Below are 18,574 nucleotides of genomic sequence, written 5' to 3'. Positions count from 1 at the left end.
TGGGTGGAAATTAAAATAACAAGTTCGTTAAACTCGAAGTAGTCGCTTCCGTTACTTAGCTTCGTAGCTGGCTCGCTGTTCAGAATTCGTTGAGACATTAAAGCTTCGAGTGGCGAGCGGTATATGGGAATTAGAAGAATGGATCTAACGTTCCAACGGATGTATGTTGTGAATAAATCAATTTCTTTAAATAAATAATGAATTTCTATCTCTGGGAAGCACTCGTAATTTGTCGATAGTCGTGGAATAAGAGATCAATGTTACATCGTTTCGATTCGTTTTCGAAGCCTCGTGAAATGTAGAAGACATTTTAAACAAGAAACAATAACAACAATAATCCTGTGCTTCCTACAACTTTGTTTTATTTGATTTCAGTTAACACGTTGCGTACTGGTAACGAGAGACCTCGTTTTTAACACTAAAACTACCGAGCATTTAATACGATTAATATGCAATTCCTATTAAAATTGTAACAATAGATTATTTTCAGTTTCTTCAGGCGTTCGTTATAGTACTCAAGTGAAACTATTTATTTTCAAAATCATTTCGAATATTCAATGCTTCGAAGATATCAGTAATCGCTAAACTAAAAAATCGAAACCAGTCATTTCGACTGGTACGGTAGTTCTGGTGTTAATAAAGACTCAGCTATACAACCTTGCTAATTACCAGAGCATTTAAAGAAATATTCAATTTGAATCCAATTGATTATCTATTTTAAATATATTACATAACTATATATCTGAGTTTCTCTACGTACAACGATGTGAATTGATCTTACTGAAAATTGCCAGTCAGTTTTCCGAAAGTTAACCGGTACGCAAAGTGTCAAGAGGAAAGTAAACAGAAGTCAAGGTACATCAAGAAAAACGGAGACCATCAGTTTCAATCGGCAATACTGCGGAATCGACAGGATCGACGAACGAAACGAATAAATTCGGAAAACGCGCCAATCTTTACACGAGTCGATTAGTATTTTCCCCCGAAGCGTGCGGCCAGCGATTCGCAGCAACGTTCAAGAGCGACATTCGAATATTCGGAATCGGCGTTCGGTAACCGTCGTCGCCGAACAGAAGTTGAACGCCCTTTCACCGCGGTCCCCGGCGAATTCCGAAAGATGAACTCGGCCGGCTCTCCCAAGGCTGACACGCGCTACAATGTGGGTCACTTCGTCATCGGAGTTCCTTCCGGGTCGAGATCGACGGCCCCCGGGGCCGGCTCTCACGTTGAACTTTCTATTGTCGATCCTCGATCTCGCCGAGGCCCGTCGTGCGTCATCGGCGGAACACTTTCGTGGAGCAAGGCTTCTCCTCCTTTTTCCCTCCCGTCCTCCCATTTTTCAAACGAGTTCCAGGGAGCCGGGTATCATCTTCTTTCTCGCGGGTCGTCGACCGCATCGGGGATCGTGAATGAGAAACGATTGCCAGAACCGAATGGTCTACTTACGAAAAAAGAGAAGAGCAACGATACGAAAAAAATGTGCCCGGGGGAAGAGGATCCGTTCGTACGGACGATTACAACCTTGTTCGGGGAGACGATAAGTGGCTCAGTGGTACGGCCGTCGTGGGCTTCATGAAAATAGAAAGCGAGCGTGTTCGGACGCGGTCCGTTCGACGATCGGATGATCCGTTTTTTAATCCCCTTTTCCTCGGTCCTACGGAGTCTCTCTCTCTCTCTCTTGGGAGAGAGAAATTTTCAGTGGAATTCAGTGCGTTTGAATGCAGTTCTGGAAATTTTGAAATCAACCCGTTCGAGACCGGTTGCACGAATGGGTTGCAATAATGATAAAGAGCATTTATCAGTTATTTTGAGTAAAGTAGTCGTCGAGATAAGACTTTCTTTGAAGTAATAGTATCTGTGAAGTATAGGAAAACAAGAACAACAATAAGAGAATTGAGTTTTTATGACTATCGTCTAGAGGTTTTAACCCTTTGCACTCCAGAAGTTTTTCACCGGAAATATTCAATATTTTCTAATGAGGTACAGACATTTTCTTAGATTGAATCAAGAAATCTCACATGCATCGAGGAAGAGAATTTTCTTTCAATATTTCGAACATTGATGTATTATACAAAGTTTAATATTAAATATCAAAGTTTACAGTTTTGCTGTGTCAAATCATTTGGTGACGCCTCTGGAGTGCAAGGGGTTAAAAAACTTAATTGTTCGAAAAAAAATTCCCGTCTCGAATGGGTCAAAGGAGTGTAATATTGGGAAAACGAGGATTCATTGGAATCGATTTGAAATGTTACATTCTTTGGTCGGTAGTGTTTTTGATGGTTTCAGATGATATTTCGAATGGATGGAAAAGTTGATGAAAAGGAGGTTAAAGTGCTATTTAGTGTTCGTCGTAGTTTAGGTACGATCTATTGTTCATTCTACTTTGACCACGATGCAATTTTGTTTTAGTATTGTCATCGGAAACGAAGAAATTATGTATTTTCTGGGGTTTTAAGGGACTACATCGCGTTATTGTACTTTCTTATTTATGTTTTTTTTATATTCTCTTTTCGAGCACACAGCCCTAAATCATTTAAAACCGCTCCTGCTCTCAAATTTACTACCTGCGTCGTCCACTGTGCCCGAGCTCTGCATAGACTGCCGTTTTACGTCGTCTTTTACAACTTCCTGCATTTTTTCCCTGCACTTTCCTTTGCTAGAAAGCGACTGCGTTTTCATCGCGCTAATGGCCTACCGTCGACGGACGACGCCTCTAGTTAACCTATTCACGACACTGCTAAATCTCCGCCAATGACCGAGATGACCGACATTTTTCATCCGATTGGAACGTATCGCTAAAATTCAGTTCCTGGCGCAGGACATTTTTCGGCGAACTAGGAATCGATTATATAAAATATCAAACTAAAGCTTGAAATCTTACACATTACATGTTACACGTTACACGTTACGAACGCTGTATAACAGCTTTTTGAAATAATTCATTGATCTTTACATCTGTTTGCAAATTATGAACGCTATTCGTGTGATTTATTCTCCGAAATAAAAGAATGTTTCACAGTACTGTGAACAGGAGAATTTTTACCTTTGAATTCTCATTTAAAGATTTTCACGTGATTAAGTGTCGCTCATCTCCGGCCGATGGAACGCGCCGAAAATTGACCCGCTAAAAGCAACGGCGCTGAGTACCTTAAAAGCAACATTTCCTAGGAAGCGCCGACTATCCAGACAATAACGGCTATTACCGTCCATACCGGAAGTGGCCCCGTTATTCTCGCATACCAGCAGCATACGCCGTCATCAAGGGAAGTTGCGAAGGTCCATCTCGCAGTTGTTAAATTCCCCAATTTGTACATATCATTTTCGCGTCGCGTTCAGTAATTTTTCATGTTTGATCTCAGCGAATTGCCCGCAATTTTCGTGCACAAAGCACTCACCGGCTACCTTCGCGAAGATAATTATTTCCCGTTGTTGCGAAACTGCAGCGAATTCCTGCAGTCTTAAATAACACCCGGCGGTAGCTAACGAGCCCGCCATTTTCCTGCCGCGAGGACATTATCACGCTACATTGTCACCCGTTTCCTTCGTTGCCAACGAGCCAACGCGTAAGCCACTCCGGGACACGGTTTTCGCACTTTCGCCATCGCACGGATGCTCCGTGGAATTTCTCACGACGGAATCTTTTTCCAACGGCCTGGAAACTTTCGCGAGCCCTAATTAATCGTCGACATTGACACATCGGTGTTCATCAGTTCTCTTTATTTCAACAGCATCGATCAATCCGGAGAGTAATTGAATTCTCTTAGAATTTCGGGGTGTACCTTCGAGTTTAAGCTGCTTCGTAATTCGTAATTAATTGTCATCGAGAAAACGGATTAATACGGTTCAATATAATTCAAAGACAACGGAGTTTTTAATTAAAGTATGTATCCCCAAGAATGCTTGAAGCGAGTTATTTTAATGATCTTCATTCTTCTCTCACCGTTGCAAGTTCATTCTTATCGGGAAGTTACTTCTGAAGCAACTGTTCTTAATAGAAATGATTGGCAAGAACTTCCACGGAATTTTTAATAGGACGCTTCGACCTCTCTCGCGCGAATATAAAGTGGATGGATTCATCCGAAAGTTACGTTCCGCGAACGAGCTGGGGAACGCGCGTCCGTCCGCCGCGGGAAATTCGAATGAACGACGCCTCGCAACGTCGAAAAGTTGTGTTACTCTTTCAGAAAGTCCCGGACATCTTCAAAATCTACTTTCCTGGCGCTTTCTCCGTAAACGGCGTCGAAAAGAGAGTCTCGTTTCGAAAGAAACCAGCCGGTTCTCGAAAGTATTCCTGTATCGAATTTTCTGCTAGACGAACCGCGGCCATCTTGCAGGAAACACGGAGTTGCTTCATTTTGATTAGTGACTAAGAGCCTCTTACGACACACGACGACCAAAACCGACCACCGGTGTTTTAAGGTTTCACGAGGATGTCGTGCTGAATTTATAATTCGATCCTTCGTCGTTTCGTGTACATACAAGCCCCGATGATTCGTGCCGCTCATATTTAAATAGCCAGTATCTAAACACGGGAGAAATCAACGAAGCGTGGATTATCATAATATCGAATCGATAATAACCTCCTTACAGCATCCTCGGGACGTAATTATTAAATTCGACGCGAATCGATGATATATCCACGCAAAAGAGAAATTCGTATAGTTACACAAGAGCTTGTGTATTGAGTGTTTAAAAACAAGGATCTAGTTTCAGTTACGAAACTCGTGTATAAATTTCCTTCAACGCCTCGAAGGAACATAAAAAGAAAGGTACACCGGAATCCAACCGATATACAATCGTTACATTATTATCTTCTCATTACGCGCGCCAGCTTTCACTGTTTAAATTACAGCCACTCGTTCGCACGTCCACATAACTACCCTTTCGTTATTCGAATGTCCGAACTTCGTTATCCAACATCGGGAAGTTCCGACGATTGACCGAATCTCACAGAGAAACTTTCGAGGCACGCTATCGCCGGCAAAAAGGGTAAGGCATTTAACAGTCGACGCTCATCTGGAGCATCCCCAGCGATCAAGGTTACGCATCCAATTCCGAAGAGCGTCCGCAGACAAAAAAGCAAAACCGTGGATCGCGTGTCGCGCGGGACCGCGAAGGAACCCGCGATCCGCCGTTTTGTTCCGATCTGATTAACGCAGCCGGGCCGCGGCGCGGTTTCTCACGATCCGCCGATGGATTGTACGCGGAAATAGTTCCGGCGGCTCTATCGCGTGTGTTCCAGATCCTTCCCGAGCGCGGCATTTACGGGTAGAAAGTCGGATAACAGGGCCGGGGAACGCGCGAGTTTTCCACGCGCTACTAATGACACCGTTCCCCGGTCCGCCTATTGTGCGCCGCCTGAAAGGAGCGTCCTGAAAAGAGCATCCTCGAACTGTCGGCGCCGGGCGAAAATGGACGCCGCGAGAAAAGAATAAAGAATAAAAAGGGACAAGGGGAACGTAGAGAGGCGGGCGGGCAACGGGAGGAAAAAAAGGCGATAATAAGAGAAACATTTCTCGAGAGAGCAGCGCGCGACGCAACGCGCTTTTTAGCTTCCAATGTGCTTTCTATTCGAGGGGCACGCGCCTGTTCGCCATTGTTGGACGGCCGTGGCTCGCGGATAGAACCGGAGCACCGGGGCAGGGGGGGAGAAAGGACTGGCAACGTTGAATTCGCGGACGGATGCCTTTTCGCGAGTTGTCGAACAATGGACGAGCCGCCGGAAGGGGAAACGTTGAACGCGCGGCACACGAGACGCCGACATTTCAATAGCCGGTTCGCGGTTGAGAACCACTGCCGCGAGAGCGGTATTCTTCGGCCACCTCGAGGACCCTTCTGCCGATTGAGCCGTTCGCGGGTTAAAGCGATTAACTCCGGTTTTCGAATGATTTGAGATTCGAATGGTGGAATAATTAATTTGTTTCTTATGTAGGCATCGTGGTCTCGTGAAATTTTTGTTGCTTTTGTCTCGAGTTCGTTGCTGCGCCAACGAGATTAAGCCTGCTTTTCGAATGTTTTGAAATTTGAACGATGACACTGCCGATTGGTTCTTTGTTCGGACGGGAATGCAGTTTTGTTGAATTGTTCCAGTTTCGTTTCGCGCAATCAATTGCTTTGGCGGATGAATGGCTCGATTGTGAATTTTAGTGGACGCACGGAGTACACCGTGCGATCTGGATTATTTGTATTTTTGAAACGCGTGGGAAATGGAGAACCAAATGAACAAAGGGAAATCTGTGGAGCCAATTGTCCTAAAGGAATTGGAAATTTTCATGTACGTTTTTCATTCTCCATTTAGAATCTACACGTTTCGTACGGTTCGATCGATGCGGTTTTTCGAAGTTTTTATTGGAAACGTTATACGGTGCGAATGTTATGGAGTTCGAAAGTAGAATGAACTGAATGTTTGCGGAAAATTTAATGCCGTCACCTTCTGCGCATTGTTCTTGTAGTAGTAAACGTGTTAATTAACCTTCTTGGCGTGGCAGTTGCCTTGGGAATGTCGATTGTAGCTTTCGCAGGCTGTAACACGGAATCGCTTGAATTACCCTCGGCAATTACGGACAGAGTCGTTGTTCATAGTAATTATATTTATTTTTATTAATCTCAAGTCATTTCGCGTAGTGCTCCGGGCATAAACCACTGAAGCGAAGTTTCCGGTTACCCCGTGAATCGATGGTAACCGAGGTATGCTTGTTGAGTCAACAAACTTCGTTAACTGCAAATAAACGCATTAATTCATGAAAGGCAAGAGGAGGTTTGGTAGTTGTTCCTGTAAATATTGGCTTTTGAATTGTAGAGAATTTGTTGGGCAATATACGGTCTCCTCGGGTATTGTAAAATTCTCGAATACTTCGTCGGGAAACTAAGTTCGAAACTTTCGGTGGATGGTGCGAGATATATCGATTATCGAGATTGTCGGCCAATGATACAAACGTACAGCGAAGAAATAAGGCGAGAAACATTTCAGGGAAAATTACATTTAGCACTGTGTTACCTTTATCGACTAATTTCGAGCTTCGCACCGGCCATCTTAGTTCCCATTACCGTACAACAGTTTCAGCTGTTACATTAAAGGCGAAGTATCGATTCCGCACTTTATTAGAATCAGTCCGTTCCTTTATTAACAGCCTACCCTACCCTACTGAGATAATCATCGCATAGTTACCAAATTACCACCATTAAAATCGTCCTACTTCGCCTTCGCGTCTGGCGAATCGACTGACAGCTAACTCAACATCCACACAAGATCCACCCTCGGAGGCGACTGGGAAATAAACCTTAGAGGAATAAAATATCAAACGCACCGAGAGCGAGGAAAGGCCCAAGGAATTTCGTTACGCGCGTCGCGTCTCGCGTCCTTCGACTAGAAATTGATTTCGTCCGTAGCGTAGGGGTTCAGGAAAGAAATTGAGTTGGATGAACGTTAAATGATTCATCCGCCGGGGCGGAATGGCTTCGAGTGAATACGGATAAACGAGCGCGTGGGAGGGTGGGTAGGTACCTTCCTAGACTTCTCTATTTACGAACAAAAATCGTGTTTCCCCTCCGCGGAGAACGAGGACGTCCCAATTCCGTAGCGCTGGCAGATTTTCCCTCGGGTGTGGAAGCTCCCTAGGGAGCTCGCCTCGGAAAAACGTTCGAAGATACCGCCCACACCCCTTTCACCCCCCCGCCCAATATCCGAACGCAAGAACATCCGGGACCAAGAAATATTCTCGCGCCGAAAGATCCTACTTCAGGAGCCGATATTCTCGTATAAAAATTTGCTACGGGCACGAAACGCTCCGAGCGATCTCCTTCCTGTTCGGAATGGCTCCCAGGAAGCTCCATCGAAAATTGAACGGGGATCGAACGTGCCCGTCGCGCTCCACGCGAAATCATTAGGCGGCCGGCTTTCGCTTCTGACTTAACTTCAACCCTTTCGTAAACGAAAACACGATCTCCCAGCTTTCGTTGATTTCACCGTTTCTCCCGTTCCGTTCCGCGAGCGTGGGACCGCTCGATGAAAGTTTGATTTTCATTTAGCGCGAATTGGCGGTCTCGAGGCTGCGGGTTAGCGTTTTTTCCAATTTGGCCACGCGTCCGCTGGCTGACGGTTCCCGGCCGGCGGAGCGGTTTTATCGATTCGCGGATTTGAAGAAACCGGGCCGACGGGTTCGCGCATATTTTCGTCGCGGGATTTTGCAACGCGGTCTAAAAGTGACGCGAGAATAATTCTCTCTTGTTTTTGAGACGATGGTTCATCGATTCGAGGGTACTCGGTATCAACGCGTGACGCGTCTCGATGATTGCTGATAATTCGAACGAACCTACAACTTATTTGTTCGAGCGGTTTTTGCTAATTATTAATTCTGCTATTTTATTCGACCAGAGGTGCTACTACGTGTTAACTACGGAACAGAGAAGACAGATAATATTCATAATCTTCGAACGAAGTTTTTCAATTCGCACGTTATCGTGTTCCTCGTCCGACACTGTAACGTATAATCTAATATCTAATGGGGTCTCAGACTTTCTAAAGGACGTTACGAGGTAATTTGAGATAGATTATTCGCCGGATCCCCCATGGAAACGAAAGGACCGCGTACAAAGGTACTCGGCAAATGAGAAAGGGTTGAAAAGACTTCGCTGGAAAACGGAGGCCGGCAATCTGGCCGGAAGCCCGGATGCAATTACGTTTGACGCCACGCGTTATTGCCGTTTCCTGGATCTAATCCGCGGGCGACGCTTGCGGAGGACGCATATCCGCGTCTTTAATGATCGCGGCCGTGCACACAAAGCCGGGTAAACGGTTTCTTTGAGGAACGGCTCCCCGTTCCCGGCTTTCTTCCTGAAAACGCTATTGGAAATTCTTTGTGGCGCCCCCTCCGGAGGAAGCGAGCCCGTCGACGGCCGTCGCGAGCGATTCGGGAACGCGTGACTTAACGGCATCTCTAATCTCTTCGGAGAAGGGCTTTCTTCTTTCTTTTCGGGGAGAAAATGATTTTAATTTCCGTTTAGTCGGTGTTTATATTGTATAAATGGATACGAATCGATCAGTATAAAATGATGGAAATGGTAGAAAATGTGTAAAAACTGTGCACTTCAATGATTAAACCGAGTAAAGATGTTTCCGATGACTGCTAAACTATTTCTTGGCTGTATTTATAATTTCTTTATTAGCTAAGTTTAGTAGATAGAAAGGTTCTTCGACGTTCATTACTGTTTTCGTAATCGTTGCTCACATTGTCTTCTTCCGTCGGTAATACGTTCGTAATTAGTGCAGCCACTTTTACTCGAAATTTCTACGTTGCGGCTATAAGTAGCAGTGTCCGAGGTGAAAAATGTAGTCGAGCTTCAATTGTATCTGTTTTTAGGATCGAGTCGGTGCTCTTGTTTTGCAGGCGGTAATATTATTACTCGGCGGCAGTGGAAATTCCTGTTTCAATGGTAGTTAAGCACGGTGACCTGTAAATGAATTACTCGTTCGCGCAACTGATCCAGCAATTATTTCGAGCAATGTAATTATGTATCTCTAGATCTCGTGCAGCGCGAAGAAAGAAGGGAAAATCGTATAAGCGTGTAAAATCCCGACGCGAGTGCAAAAAATAGTGAAATTCGAGCGAGACTTCTGTTAAATGTTTATCTCGCCTGCCCGGAGTGACTATCAATTTATCGATTGCGCCCGACCAATGTGCTAATTACATTGAGCGCCGCGTAGATTCACGCTTTTCGCGAGCGGAAGGAAAAAAGAAGGAAGAAACGGGAGAAAATAAAATAACACGCGAGAGCTGAAAACGTGTTCGTCCGTTATCTGGTAACAGACCAATTAAATTGTTTCTTTCCCGGGGCTTCGGGAAAAAAAACTGGGATTGCAGGCGCGGATAAGCCGATCACGTACGCGTTGCTTTCAGTCGTTCGTTTTATACAGGGCGTTGCAAAAAACAGTTGCCGTAATCAGAACCGTGAAATCGGAACACAAAAATAGAACAGAGCCGCCGATCGATACGCTCCCGAATTTTTCTAGAATTGTAGGGAAAAAAATTTTCGAGCAAAACACCGGGGGTGCAAATTTGAAAATAATCTCAACAAGTTTAAAGCATCTACTAACACTGCTATCAGCGAGAATGAGATTCTAAACGATTTCATCTTTTTTAAACCGATCCAGGACACTGTTCATCGATAAGGAAAGAATTCCCGGCGTTTACTTTGAAAACTTTTTCAAATTTACAAATGTTACATTTCAAATTTCAAAGGTAAACTTTTCAGACGTCCAAATACCGGATATCGAATTTCAAAGTGAAAATTTCCAAATAGATTTCCAGAATAACAATTTTCTCGCATGAATTTCAAATGAAAAAATTGAAAGGTCAAGGGACAAAGCGGCGCTGAAAATACAGAAGCGTGATTGGGTCAAAGGAGACCCGGGGAAACGAAGCGGGGTTAATGGTTACTTTGAAAACTTTTTCAAATTTTCAAATGTTATATTTCAAATTCCAAAGGTAAAATTTACAGACGCCCAAATACCGGATATCGAATTTCAAAGTGAAAACTTCCAAATAGATTTCTAGAATAACAATTTTCTCGCGTGAATTTCAAATGAAAAAATTGACGAAAGGTCAAGGGACAAAGCGGCGCTGAAAATACAGAAGCGCGATTGGGTCAAAGGAGACCCGGGGAAACGAAGCGGGGTTAATGGTGACGATCCGGTGAAATTACACGCGCCGCTCGCGTGAAATTCGCCGGTGTAAATCTCGGAGACGATCGTCCGCGCGAATTACCGAGTCAATCCGTTTCCCCGTGAAATCCGCGCGGCGCGCGCGTGCACTTTCTAAACGGCCGCGCAAGAATGCAATTTCTACACGGCGATTTTCCTGAAACCGTGCGCGTTTCTTACGCGAGCCCCGGCGATTTCCAACGGTGCTAGGCGCTACGCCAGGCGCGAGTCGAGGATCTACCTCAGTGGTTCTTAATCTTTTCGAAGTTAACCGTTTGAGCGCTGAGGAGCGCTACAGCGCTCTTCTTGTATCGCGCCAAAATTGATGAGGGATGCAATTAAAATTTTCTTACTACGTTTCCCAAGAAATAAATCGAAGTAAATTCATTTGAATAAATGTTATTTTCTGATATTTTCTTGTAATAACACAATATTTGTGATCTCATTAGATAACTACTATAATTTTTCTGCATATACAACCACTTCTGCATTTTTAGTAAATATCCACGAAAGTTGTTTAACATCCAAACGAGACAGCTTTCCACTTCTGAAACCTCTTTCCATATGAAATTAAATTATACAAGTCTCACACATTGGGAAAGTCGAGGATCGCGTGTCGGAACCTCGTCATTTCAGTTATTAAATTATCCTCTGTAGATTTCAGTTTTACATTCGAAAGCTCGTAATAGTTAGAAGCTAAAGTAATTAAAGACGTTCCGACAAATATCATTTTACCTTCAGCTAATATAGACGTTCAAGCTTATAGAACCGTTATGAAAAATCTCGACAATGTTTATTGCGATTACGTATTTATTTTGGTAATTCGATAGTTCAGTTGTAAACGTACATGGCATATGATCTGAAACTATTCAAGGAAGAAAACTGGAATGAATATTTTGACTGGTAATAGTCGGTTCTATAATAGTCAAGGGTTATAAACCATTGGTCTAACTCGCGCACGCATCAGCACGCATCTCGTCGCGATCATGCGTCAGGGGTATTAATCATTCGGTGCTTTCTTTGCATTCCCGTCTCGCCGCACGTTCACGTGGAACTTTTATTAAGACTGCGTTGTGCAAAACGCGTTTCGCTAACGACCGGTCTTTCTATTTATCGCTTCGCGATGGCCAGTACAGTTGGGTGTCCGATGGAAAAGTAGATCGATCCGAGGATCGTCAGGATACGAGAATTTTCGGAATGACTTCGACTCGAACGGAAGAACGATTAGCCATCTGCGGCATTGTAAGGTGTTCTTTGTTTTTGCATAGAACCTTGCGTCAGCGTTGCATAATTCAAATATAGTTTAATACGACACTTCAATTCATCGAATCTACAAGAAGAATTAAATTTAAAAAATTTGTTTCAATTTACATTGAATGAACGTGAAATACTTTTTCTACTGTATCAGAAGCAATAAAATAGTTTAATATGACACTTCAATAATTCATCGAATCTACAAGAAAAGTTAAATTTAAAAAATTTGTTTCAATTTACATTGAATGAACGTGAAATACTTTTTTTCTACTGTATCAGAAGCAATAAAATAGTTTAATATGACACTTCAATAATTCATCGAATCTACAAGAAAAGTTAAATTTAAAAAATTTGTTTCAATTTACATTGAATGAACGTGAAATACTTTTTCTACTGTATCAGAAGCAATAAAATAGTTTAATACGACACTTCAATTCGTCGAATCTACAAGAATTAAATTCAAAAAATTTGTTTCAATTTACATCGAACGAACGTGAAATTCTTTCTTTTTCTGCTGTATCAGAAGCAATCAAATACGTTTAACAGTTGTAAAGGATATCATAAAGCAACAGGGTACGAATAATTATTTCAAAATGGGCTATAAAACAAGTGCATCGTGTACGGTTGAGTCTTGTTTGTTAAATAGAACTCGTTTAATTGACAGCCTGGGGACACGTTTATATTTCCTGGTCTGCGCGTGGGAAGTAAGAATGCGGTTAATTTATTCGATTAACGATTTATATTGCCCTGGATTCTAATTTAAGAGGAGCTTATCGGAACGTTCGATGATTTTCGTTCTGTTTCGTTCTACGTTCCCGTACGTTCATAAATGAACCGCAGGCTGTATGAATTTATGGGCTACACGTGCGAATATTGCACAACGAAATGCATATCTCGATGAAGATGTAGCTCTTCGTACGCCGGGGTTACTGTGTCGGCGCACGCCGCCGCAGATGGTAATTTATGTTTCTCGTAACGTGGCAAATTGTTGATAGCCGATTTATCATTGAAATTAAATTTTCATTTAACACGATTACACGTCCCTGTCGCGGACACAGCGTATTCAACTGTCGTGGACGGTGCGAAACAATACTGTAAAATTTCGTTCGCTCTCGAAAAATGTCGCAATGCAGGTGATCAATTAACTTTCATTTCATAACGTAAATTCATACGTAATAACGCTAAATGAAATATTCCCGACAAATTGATATTTCCACGAAAATCATCTGTTCTATCTCGTTCAACTCGAACGAAGAGTTTATATTTTCATAATGAGAGCACGACGATCAAATCCTCGCCTAATTTAGCACAATAATTCCGAAAACCATGCGCATCACCGAAACCACCGCGAATATTAATAACCGTTTAATGTATCATTGCGATTCGAGATTAACTTACCGGTGAACAATCAAAGTAATTATCATTTTGATATCGGAATAAAGGAATCATCCGGATCTCGATTCAAAAAAGCCTAAAGCGCGGATAAAGCCTGCTTTCCGGGAAAAGAACGCGAAGAAAGCGAAAAGCAGGGGCGGAGGAAGAAGAGAGCACCCCCGTTGAAAAGAATGGCGAGCCACAAACGGTCCGGCTTTCACGCGGAATGAAAAACCGTGACGCTTCCAGGGGACGTTTTTAATTAACCACGACGGCCGCCGTAAATAAGCGTGCTCGAAACGGAGTGCAGCGATATGTCAGGGGCAACGGATCCCCTTTCCATAAGTAGGACTATTTATTCTAAACAGAAGTAAAGGGGAAAATGGGGGAGAACGAGGGGACACAAACAAAGGTAGCTTTTTGCGAAGAAAACGCGGTGGTGCGCGGGGGACAGAGCGGCTAACGACCGGAAACTTCGTTCGGGAAGCCGGAGCACGAGCGCCGAAACCTCGAAAACAAAAGCATGCGAACTTTCCGTGCCGGACGTTGCGTGAACGCAGCGATGGAGAACTTTTTTGTCCGCGCGCGCCGTTAAAATCAACCCTCCGATACCTGAATAACGAATAACGGTACGCGTTCGTGCAGCGTTGCTGCATTGACGCGTCGTCCGATGGTACTCGTGAATTTTATTAACGAAACCGGAGACTTGGAAGTTAAGACTCGTCATAGGAATTGTTAATTCGAGCTTCTTCGACCGGTTAACTGTGCTCGACGAGTGTACACGTCATCGTGAAGCTTGACACGATACTAATTCATGATATAGACGTTTATTTAAAACGATGTCAATTTCTATATATTTTTCCGTTGTCAACACAAACTTCGTTTTTTTTCAATATCTCTTTTTTTTCGCGTTTATCCAAAACGCATACACGCACGCTACACCCATACATACGCACGCACATCCATGAAGTTTACATCAATATTAACCTACACGTCTACGATGAATTCTTTATTTTTTCACATAAACATGTAATTCTTTGTTTCGCTTTGATCTTCGATCACGCTCCATTTTTCCATTTTATTGCGTGCAACGAGAGGTTTTTCTAAAATTCCACGGTTAACTGGTGAAGAGGTTTCCGAAACTCGATCCGATCGAAGGATTTGTAATTCTGATTTGGGAGTACGGTAAGGAATCGAATCGATTAGGAATCGAAGGTTAAGATTTTTCGTAGTGTTTCATATTGCTTTCTTTTCGTAAGTGACGTTTGACTCAAGAATTTTCAATTCGTCTTCAGGATTGGAGTAGGGTTTCAAGTGAATGCAGGGTAGGCGACTGGGAGGATATAGGGACGCGTTGATCGCCGAATCAACGCTCGTCAAAATCCCATCAGTGGAAACGATTTTCTAAGTGTAACAGAAACTCACGAATCAAGGTTTCTCACGGTGATTTTCAACCTTCTCGCGTTTCATGGATCCGGAGTACAGTTCGTCCGGTGCGCGATCGAGTAAACGAATTCTCCAATTTTTCGGAAACCCGCGTCGCTCGGGCCTGCGTGACATCTCTCGCGTTTGTTCCCCGGAAACGCAAACACGACGCAGCGCCGTAGATTCTATTTCGGTCACCATGAAATTTAAACAGTATCGAACTGTTTGGCTTGCCATCGGGCATTCGTTACCCGATAAATCTCCGCGGCGATGGAGCCGGTAAGTTAATTAGGACCGAACTAAATATAATAATGACGGTCGGGAAGTTCGGGGCGGATTTCAAGACGGCGGCCGAGGAACTTTCTTATCCGAGGAACGTTTCCCATTGGCGCTCGAAAAGTTTGTACGGTTCCCGTGTATTGTTACGGATCCGTGACTGAGGATTCTTTCGCGCATTCCACGGACCCGGGCGCAACGGAGAATTGATTGAAATTTGAAAGGAGCATCTGGCTATATTCTCGTCGTAAACTCTTCGTTGATCGAGCGAATTATCGTTTAACGATACCGACAGAGTTCACGGCGGAAGCTTTCTAATCGTGACTCCGTAATTCTGTTCTTACAGCGATCACCTGTGAAATTTATCTTTCTCCATCCGCTGTTTCTATAAAACACTTCTCACTCTATAAATATCCGTAGACGTTAGAACAGGAAGAATTTCGTTAGCAATCCATTTAATCCGAGTTAAATCCATAACAGTCGATGGAAATAGTATTCCAAAGAATACAGAACCGAACACGAGACTCTACAGAACCAAATTGAATCTCCTATCTCCGCGATTACCAGAAATTCCCGAAACAACCGACAAAACCGAGAAGCCCTCCGAAGGAGCAGAATCTACAGCTGTTAATCAATCTACCGTGTCACCTATCACGACAAACCTGTCGTTTAACGATCAACACGAGCCAGGGGAAGACAGGAATGACAAAGAGAAGAGGAAAAGTTGTACTCACCTGGATGCCGGTAATCCACACGCGAGTCGCGCCGTTAAATTAAATCCCCGCACTTCCGGCGAACAGTTTCCGTTTCACAATGCCCCGGGATCGCTCGACACTCTCCACCGCGTCGATATCCGTACAGGTGTATGATAAATAGCCGCGCACCGTTGGCCGGTCCTTATCCGTTAATTAGGGAATCGAATCGGCTCCGAATCGAAATTACCGCTGTACCGTTCGTCCCGTCTTTATCCCGTTTTCCTCCGTTCGTCTTCGTCTTTTCTCCGGCACTGATCTCTCTCTCTCTTTCTCTGTCTGTCTCGCGTCTCTGTCTCGAATGGGGAACACCAACGCCGCGCGCCTTTCGCCGCAACAGTCCGCGCCGAATGACGTTCGTACACTGTCCTGGCTCGGTGCGTTCGCCGGAGCCGGCCTCGTATGATGACCCCCTTCTAGAATTCTACGGCCCTGTCGACGTACGCCAGACAGACTCTGGACACCGGCGAACGGGCCAATCTTGTTTCCACCCGGGTCGATTCGATCGAAATTTCGCCGCTGGAAATCATCCATCCCCCCCCCCCCGCCCGCCCTCCCGTAAAATTACCCGCGGGATAATAGGGGATGATATTATCGCGAGTAACAGTCGGCTAGAAAACATTCGCCGGGAATATTCCTGCTGAATTCACTACAACATTTGATCTCGATTTTGATTTTGATTATCGTTTTGAGCTTGAGGTTGGATTTTCGGGTTTCACGGGGTGAATTTTGGTTTTATTTTTTGATGGAACAGCTGTCGGGTTTGTCTTTTCAATGAGGGTTCATGTCGGTTTCGATGGATTTAATTTAATGAGTTTTTTGAGTTTCACGAGGGTTTTTAATATCGAGGGTAATATCACGGGATAGTCTGTTTTCGGTTATATTTGATTTTTCGAATTTTTCGGTGTTGCAGGCTTGATGTTTTTTGGAGAGGTTGGTTTTTTGAATGAGTGGAACGTGTTATGAGGATTTTTAATGGGAACTAATGTCTAATGTGTGTTTCGAAATGTTTAATTATTGAATTTAACTATTGAACGTTTGAGTGTTGAATGAATTGATTATTACAGATTTTAATTCACTTCCGAATAAACCGGAAATCGGCAGGAAATAATTGATCGCCGCCATGAATTTTGTAACTGTCTTAAATATTATCGATTCTACATTGATATTCCCGTTTTATTCTACTACGTTCTGTTGCATTCATTATGACCTGAATTATTATTCATTTTCGACCATTGTAACCAGAATATGAAGCTCCATGGTTTCACAGCGCATACAAATTTTCAAAAAAATTCGGAAACGTGAGCTGTAATCAAATTCGGCCTGGCTTCGGTTCATTTTTAATTCAGCGAATTACATTCTGTTCGAACTCCAATTCGGTAGGGAATATTTTCGAAGTTTCCAACTTTCGGCGTTTGTCTCCGTGCATAGAAATAATTTTCTGGTTCTTCGCCAAATAGACTTCGGGGATTTACCGACAATTAGGGAATTTTAATTAGCAAACTCGAACTTTTAATAGGGAAAGTTCAAACGGCAGAGCCTTTTATCTCGTTTTAAGTATTTAACACGTTTTCCGATCTCCGAGTGGGACCAAAACGCACCGAACATAAAAAAACTATGAAACAATTTGTCCAACACCTTTGTGCAAGTATTCCAAAGGTTTAATATGCATTCAGAAAAGTAGCAAAACTCGTTAGCAACTCTCGACGCACGTTTCCTCACGAAATGCCCATTAAAAAGATATTTGAACGTGCGCCCGCCATGACGTTAGTAATTATTTTTTCAAATGACAACCGAAGCATTTCCCTGAAATAATTCGTGTAACGATACACAGATTTTACGCGTGCATTTTAGAACGAGGTATTTATTTCGCGTTCCAAATATTCTTTCAAAACATTATGCACGAGTTTCATTTCACGTTAAAAATAACAATTTCTCGCGAACGTACTATGCACAACGATTTCATTATTTCGCTTCCATTTTAGAATTTACTCGCATTATTCCGAAATATGCCGTTCCTTATTTTTTACTTTCACATTATCCACGTCTCCTCGCTATTTACCTTTATCTCGGTATCCATATTTTCCAATTTTTCACTCTAATTCCACGAACGGAGATAATCGAGTTATCCTAAGCGAACGCCGCCGGGTTTATTAAAAATCGCAGCGGCGCGGATTACCGCAAACTCCCCTAGATTTTCCTAGATTTTTCTAAATTCGGCTTGTTGTCGCGCATTACCGTTGTATCGTTAAACGGAGACGGCCGACGAGGCGGGATAGGAAATCGATCGTGGGACCGCGAGTCTCAACGCGGAAGGAGACGCGATTATGAATAGTTACGAGACGGCTGGCATCCGGTCGGAACGGGATTTGTTGTTTCATCGGTCATACGAGGAATCGTAAAGAATTATGATCCGCGCCGTTGAATACTTAAATTTCATTAATAAATGAAACGGCCCATCGATCGGCCAGATGACCCGAAAGCATCCGGAGTTACGCTGTCGCAGAGAACGGCCTCTGGCGCGGAACGTTTGCACGGCCCGATGGACGAAATAATAAAGCATCGTAAGAATTATACCATCCTAAACATTATTGCTTCGAGCACACTTTGTATAGTCTGTATTTATGCGCGCACGCTGTACAGAGTGGAAATTATCAAATAATTCGAATATCTCTGAAAATATTGATTACACGCGGAAATGTTTCGGACGGAAGTTGTTCGATACCGACTTTTATTTTTCCTGGTGGACACTCCAAGCCGAGGTTTCTTTTTTTTAATGGAATCATACGTTTTT

General features: G+C 43.4%; 1 protein-coding gene across 1 annotated transcript in view; it reads right to left on the bottom strand.

Moving 5' to 3' along the window:
• LOC116423805 (thyroglobulin) overlaps window positions 1-16,158 on the bottom strand; it is a 37,706-nt gene extending 21,548 nt beyond the window's left edge. Inside the window, exon 1 of the mRNA XM_031969419.2 lies at window positions 15,763-16,158. The gene's annotated coding sequence lies outside the window, so the exon portion shown is untranslated. The remainder of the gene's footprint in view (window positions 1-15,762) is intronic.
• Window positions 16,159-18,574: the final 2,416 nt, after the last annotated feature.

Source organism: Nomia melanderi, chromosome 8 (assembly GCF_051020985.1).
Source record: "Nomia melanderi isolate GNS246 chromosome 8, iyNomMela1, whole genome shotgun sequence".
Lineage (NCBI taxonomy): Eukaryota > Metazoa > Arthropoda > Insecta > Hymenoptera > Halictidae > Nomia > Nomia melanderi.
Note: the sequence above shows the minus strand (reverse complement) of the source record. Positions and strands in the feature narration are given on the sequence as shown.